A 7,235-nucleotide genomic window follows, 5' to 3' on the forward strand; every position below is an offset into this window, starting at 1 on the left:
TTTCTTTGTCCCCTGCACATCGGGTGTTTGACGGTCTTCTTTTATTAGTAAGTTCTATGAGATTTCTTTGTTTTGCGGCTGCCGGTATGGAGACGAGTCTCAAGGTTGTATGCAGTATATATACATTGATAATAAATGTACTTTGAACTTCTGAACGTCGATACTGTTGAGTTATAAAAGCTTTCCATTCCTCTAGCTTTCTACAAATAGTTGCTATATTTTACGCCCCTTCTTTTGCTTGGTCTCATCCTCCCTTTAAAATACTTCTTCTTCGGGATATATCTATCCTGCGCCTTCTAGATAGATAGATAGATAGATAGATAGATACTTTATTCATCCCCATGGGGAAATTCAACTTTTTTCCAATGTCCCATACACGTTGTAGCAAAACTAATAACATACAATACTTAACTCAGTAAAAAATATGATATGCATCTAAATCACTATCTCAAAAAGCATTAATAATAGCTTTTAAAAAGTTCTTAAGTCCTGGCGGTAGAATTGTAAAGCCTAATGGCATTGGGGAGTATTGACCTCTTCATCCTGTCTGAGGAGCATTGCATCGATTTTAACCTGTCGCTGAAACTGCTTCTCTGTCTCTGGATGGTGCTATGTAGAGGATGTTCAGAGTTATCCATAATTGACCGTAGCCTACTCAGCGCCCTTCGCTCAGCTACCGATGTTAAACTCTCCAGTACTTTGCCCACAACAGAGCCCGCCTTCCTTACCAGCTTATTAAGACGTGAGGCGTCCCTCTTCTTAATGCTTCCTCCCCAACACGCCACCACAAAGCAGAGGGCGCTCTCCACATTCTTGCAGAAGGCGTAGCAATGACGCAGAGGTACAGCGGAACCTAAAGGTGTTGAGACAGGTAAATAGAATGAAGGCATCCAGTAGGATACCTGTCGTTATCAGGAAAGTACTGAACAGAACTCTTGGAAGGACTTATTGACACATTAATTGTTTCAAAAGTTTGAGATGTGTATACTTCTGGTGCCACACCACAGAAGATGTTTAATTGCTCTGAAGATTCACCAGAATGTCTGGTATGGACTGAGGTAGAAGGAGAGACCGCATTGATGGGAACAATGTTCTCCTGGAGCATCCAACGTTGAGCGGTGATCTTAACGAAGATAAGCATCGATAATGTAAATGGAGACCGCCTTTTCAAGCACGAGGGTGTGGTTGTAAAACTCAGGGCATAGTGGGACTCTGTGATTCCAGACAGAGGTTTGAATAACAAGGAGTGTTTTAAGAAGAAGAGTGTGAGGTTTAGAGGGGATCTGAGGAATAATTGCCTCTGAAGGTTACCATCTGGAACATAATGACGGAGGACATGTTGCAGGCAGGTATTTAAAGACCATCTCTTTGAGCATTTGAATCACCAAGGCAGAGAAGGCAATAGACCTAACGCTGAATTGGAGAAGGCAGATAACTGGGATATAATGATGAGCCGAAATCCCTGTTTCACTACTTATATGCCGGTTCCTTAGCTTTTACACAGGCCTTTTGATCATAGTTAAAGACTGTAAAGTTTTATGAGATTTTTTTTTATTCAGACGCCTTGTGCAGGTGCCGGTGGGCAAGTTATACACGGGTTTCTGAGATAGAGATTGGGATCCCACAAGGCAGTATTTATTATTTATTATTATAATTAATAATATTTTCTCTGAGATAGGTACCGGGTGGGTAAATCACTATTTGCAGATGATGGAGGTTTATGGATTAAAGGTAGTTCAATTTAACTGTATATGGGATGCCATTAGCAATTAATCAGTTGGCAAATCGATGGGACTTAAGCTTTCAGTGGCAAAAACACAAGTCACGTGTTTTATAAACAGGATTAATAGACCTGCGCTTGATTTGAAATCACATGATCAAACTCTTGAAGACGTGTCAGTGGTGAGATTCCCAGACAGGTGGGTGCACAATAAGCTGACATGGAAGCACCGTATCAGTAAAATAATTGATAAATATAAAGGAGCAATAAATATTCTCGGTGTCTCTGTGGATATTCTTCGGGCTCTGCTGACCATTTACATTTGTTTCATTAGATTTTGTCTTGATTCTGTGGCTCATGGATCAGCTTCATGTCCAACTTTCAAATGTTTGGCTGTGAGACAAGCACAGGCTTTAAGATTCTGTTGTGGTGCAGTAAGGTCGTCTCCTGTTTCAGGTTTACTGATTGATTTTGCGGAGATTGAATTTAATGTTAACGTACTGGTTTAATTTGAAGGAACAAAGAAATGATCATCCTGTTAGAGGTGTGTCGGAGAACTGTTGGGAACATCACAAGAAGAGTGTTATAGTTTTGGGTGCTTGGGTTCTTATTACGCTGGGAATGTGGGTTCGTTGAATTATGCAATATGTTCTACTGAGGCATTCTCGGTAACCCGAACTTGTTTTTTCAATGCCTTTATTGATCTTGGGATACACTATTTAATAAAGTCTCAGAAGGATCAAAATTTAATTTAACTGGGATTGTCGGTGTGGCTGTTTTTGTGCCCAGATTATAGGTAACGATAAAGAAACAACATTGACCGATTTCTGGAGAACATTCTCGATGCATTTTCAGATGAAGCACGTGACTCCATCGTGAGCTTGGTCACGTCCTCATCATGGAAGGCAATCCAATTGATGTCATCCAGGCGGTCCTGTAGCATGAAGACCGATTGGTCGGACCAACAGTGGACGGATCACCTATGGCCGCCTCTTGTTTCAGCTTTTGCCTGTACATCGGCAGAAGCCGGATCAGAGAGTGATCCGATTGTTGAAGTGTGGTCGGAGGAGCACTTTGTAAGCGTTATGGAAAGGTCGAGTGTGCCAGCTCCCCGAGCGCTCACCTGGATGTGCTGACAACACTTCGGAGGGACTTCAGTCAGCGATGCTGGATTAAAGTCACGGCGACAATGAAGGCAGCCTCTGGGTGTGCAGTCTTCAGCGTGTTGAGGGTTTCGTACAGTTCCTTGAGAGCCAGGTCAGTATCAGCCTGTGGCGGAATGTACACTACTGTGATGATAACACCGTGAACTCCCTGGGCAGCCAGTAGGGACTAAACAGCTGCTCCACATCTGGGGAACAAAGGATTGGAGCACATGCATATTCTGGGGGTTGCACCAAGCATTGTTGACCATGAAGCATACCCCACCTCCTTTACTCACCCCAGTGAGGGGTTTCCAACTGTCCATAGGGAACAGGGAGAACCCAGAGGGTTCGATGGCGTGGTCCGGTGTCTCCTCCGTCAACCAGGTCTCCGCAAAGCACAAAACGTTACATTATTTTGTTTCCCGCTGGTGAGAGATTCTGGCTGTCAGTTCACACAGCTTGTTGTCCAGAGACTGGGTTCTAATCACGCTGGGAATATGCGTTCATTGGATTATGCAATATGTCCCACTGTCGCGTTCTTTGTAACCCCACATTGTTTTTCTCAATGCCTTTAGTTGATTTTTGGATACACAATTTACTGAGGTCTCAGGATTCTGTTCTGCTTGACCATCTTGATTCGTCGGTATATTTTGGTAAATTATTATGATATGTTAAACATTGCTGCAGAAGAATCAAAAGATAACTAAACCGGGATGACGGTGTGGCTGTTTTTTGTTCATGAATTACAAGTAACGATAAAGAAACAATTTACCAACCACTTATCAGTATATATAGTAGAATTTGTTTCCATCATTTTAGGCTTACAGTGGGTGTTGGAAATTTGTTCATGTAAAGTTGTCATTTGTTCAGATGCCTGTTCGGTTTTGATGAGTCTTAAAACAGGTAATTCTTGCAGTAGGACAGAGTGAAAAAGGAAGCAGTGAGGGTTTTATGTCCCAATTCTTTGCACCACATTCCAGTCCAGTTCGTCCGCTGCTGTTTATACAAACCCCGCCCTCGTTCTCACGTCAGCCAATTATTCATATAGAAGGCGGAGACTGGTGTGATTGACAATGGATTAGCCAACCAGCATCCGACTAGACCGTCGCCATCAAAGTGGTCCTGACGAAGGGTCTCGGACCGAAATGTTGCTTCCCGACTTGCTGAGTTCCTCCAGCTTGTTTGTACGTGTCGACTAGATCTCCGCCACTTTCTGGCAACGTCGGGCTGCGAGTTCGGTGGGCGGGAATGGGAACTGATACGCATATTTCCAGACCAATGGGCGAGCGGCATTCAGGAGTAATTCTTTGACTGCCATCTGACGGATCCAATGAGGTACCGAGTTTCCAGACCGTTGCTTTGCCCCGTCCCACACACACACACACTCTGGTAACCTCCCGGAGCTGCCGGTCGATGGGACAATCCGCCCGGGAATAAACATAGAAACCTCCGGCACAAAACAGGAGGTTGCTGTGCCGAACATGTCCTCACCTTAGAAACACCTGGGAGATGAGGCGGTGAATGTGAGGAGCTGGAGCCCGGACCGGAGACACTGCGGCCGCCTCTGCCGTGTGCTCAGGACGCGGCTTTATTAATGAACTGAAGCCCCGAGGTGACCGGATATTTCACCGGCTCATCACCTGATAACGTCTGACCGGCGCAATCCCCACGGTGACAGATTGTGATTACATTAATGAGTTAATATTTAGACCATTTGTGGGAGTCAGCTGTCTCAACAAAGGTTGGGATCAATGGAATATGCTGCCAGTGTAAATTTGCCTTGAGACTCGTCACAGCTCCAAATCTGCACACAGCCCCAGATACACATGAAGTGCGAGAATCATTTCACGGAATGGCTGTCTCCATTAAAAAAAAAATTAGAAGCAGAGATCAAAGGTCATATTGCATTTATTATTGAAGTCTGTATAAAGGGAAAAACCATGAGATTTGTAACACATCGAAATCCACCGGTTCCCCCAAGTCAGTGTTCAGCCCCGAATCCGCCAACACACCCACTCTTCACATATCTGCGAATCGGTGTGCACCCACAAATCTGTGCTCACCGAAAAACCCACATTCAACCCTCCAGTCAGTGTGCACCCCAAAGCAACCGACACACCTGTTACCATCTCGTTTCCTTAACTCTGAGTGTCACTTTCAGAGGCTGGAGCTGGTTTCTGAGTGACAGCCGAAGAGAGAGAGAATATTTAAGAACTGTGTTCACAAAACAGCTGCCTCCTCCTGAAAAGTAGCAAGAACAAAGTTTAAATTTCAAACACACGTCCACATGCATAGTCCCCATATTCTAGTTGACATCCCCTTAAATCTACGCAACTCCCCAAACCATCCTCACCCCGGTGTCAGTGGGTGCCCGCAAATCCACCAACACCCCCATATTCACTGACAAACCCCTATGTCTGCGCAAATCCCTGTGCACCCCATATTCGCCAAAACGTTTCTAAGTCAGCACAATCCTCAAATCCGTGTGCAACCCCAAATCCGCTGAGACACTCAAATCTGTGCGCAGCCCTAAATACTCCCAAATCCCCGTGCACCCTCAAATGCCCAAAGCAGTGTCACCCCCAAATTCATCGACACTCCAAAATCCATATTCACCAACATACCCTGAAACCTTCGCACATCCGCAAATCAATGTGCAGACCCATTTCCATGTGCATCCCCAAACCCGCTGACATCCCCACAAGCACACAAGATTATCGCAGAGCAACAATCATTTCAAACAGTTCACAAAATAGCGACATCCATCTTAAAACGCTGAAAATGCAAACTGCATTCATATTTAAAGTATTTCTGTATGTCTGAATCTCTGTGTGTTCCTATGCTTCCTCGTATGTGTCTGTCCGTCTCTTTGTGTGTCTGTGTATGTTTGTGTCAGAGAACAGCTCGCAGACGGTACTCGGTCTTTGTCGTGACGGCGTAGCTACTGAGCACACACGGCTATCCCGCCTACTCCACATCCCCTCCCCCGCCTATTCTGTAGCGCACAGAAAGGGAACAAACTGGCCTCTCCCGGAAACCACAAGCCTTCATCTCTGAGAGAACATTGCTGCTTTCCAAACTATGAAGTATTACACAACATCTATAATTCACTGTGAATGTCAACCGTCATCACAGTGCGGGGTGGGGGATGTGGGGACGGGAGGGTGGCCGGGAAAGCGGGCGAGAGAAAAGGGGGAGGATTAGTGAGGAATGTGTGGAGGAAAGAGTCGGGCAGTGTGGATGAGAACGGATGAAGAGAGGAGGACAGGGAGAAAGAAATTGAGGCTACGTATATTTACTCTCTCTCTCTCTTTCCCTCCTCTCTCCTCCACACTCCCTTCCCCCGCCTATTCTGTAGCACATAAAAAGGGAACAAACTGGCCTCTCCCGGAAACCACAAGCCTTCATCTTCCGAGAAAACACTGTCACTGTCCAAAAAACGAAGAATTGCACAACATCAGACAATTCACTGTGCGAGTCAACCGTCATCACAGTGCGGGGAGGGGGATGTGGGGACGGGAGGGTGGCCCGGAAAACGAGCTGCAGTAATGGAGGAATTGGGGAGAGAGTGAGAGGCAGGGGAAGCGTTGATTAGAAAGGGAGAAAGAGACAACAAGGTAAAGGAGGAGGGACTGAGTGGGTAGGGTAGGGAGGAATCTGCTGAGGACAAGGGTGTGTCAGTGGGGAAGGGAACGGATGAAGAGAGGAGAGAGACAGAGAGTGTGTGGAAGAGAGGGAAATAGGTGAGGGGAGAGGAGGAAGAGAAAGAATGAGGTAGTGGGAGACAATAGATGGAGAGAAAGAGACAGTGAGGGAAAGGGGAAGCAGAGGTGGCAAAAGTGGGAAGGGGTGAAGATGGGGGCAGGAGAGTGGGGAGAGTTTGAGCCAAAGAGGAGGAACGAGTTATTTTTGGGAAGTGGGGTGAACGCCAATGTGAAGTTGAAGGGAGTGTGTGTGTGTGTGTGCGTGTGTGTGTGTGTGTGCGTGTGTGTGTGTGTGTGTGTGTGCGTGTGTGTGTGTGTGTGTGTGTGTGTGTGTGTGTGTGTGTGTGTGTGTGTGTGTGTGTGTGTGTGTGTGTGTTTGTTTTCAACAACTTTACAATCCCTGGCTCTGATCACCACACTTTGACCATGGATATCCAGTATCAATTCACTTCTATCTCCAGCAGGAAATCCTGAAAGCACATTGTTTGCTTCCCGACAACAGCCCCAACCAATTCCCCTTCATCGACACATTATTTGGAGTCAGAGAGCACTATAACAAACAAACAAACCCTTTTTCCCATTTAGTCCGGACCGAATTGTTATTCTGCCGAGTCCCATAACCACAGCTGGACCATGGCCCTCAATACCCCTCCCGTCCATGTACCG

This window comes from Hemitrygon akajei, unplaced genomic scaffold, assembly GCF_048418815.1.
Source record: "Hemitrygon akajei unplaced genomic scaffold, sHemAka1.3 Scf000070, whole genome shotgun sequence".
Classification (NCBI taxonomy): domain Eukaryota; kingdom Metazoa; phylum Chordata; class Chondrichthyes; order Myliobatiformes; family Dasyatidae; genus Hemitrygon; species Hemitrygon akajei.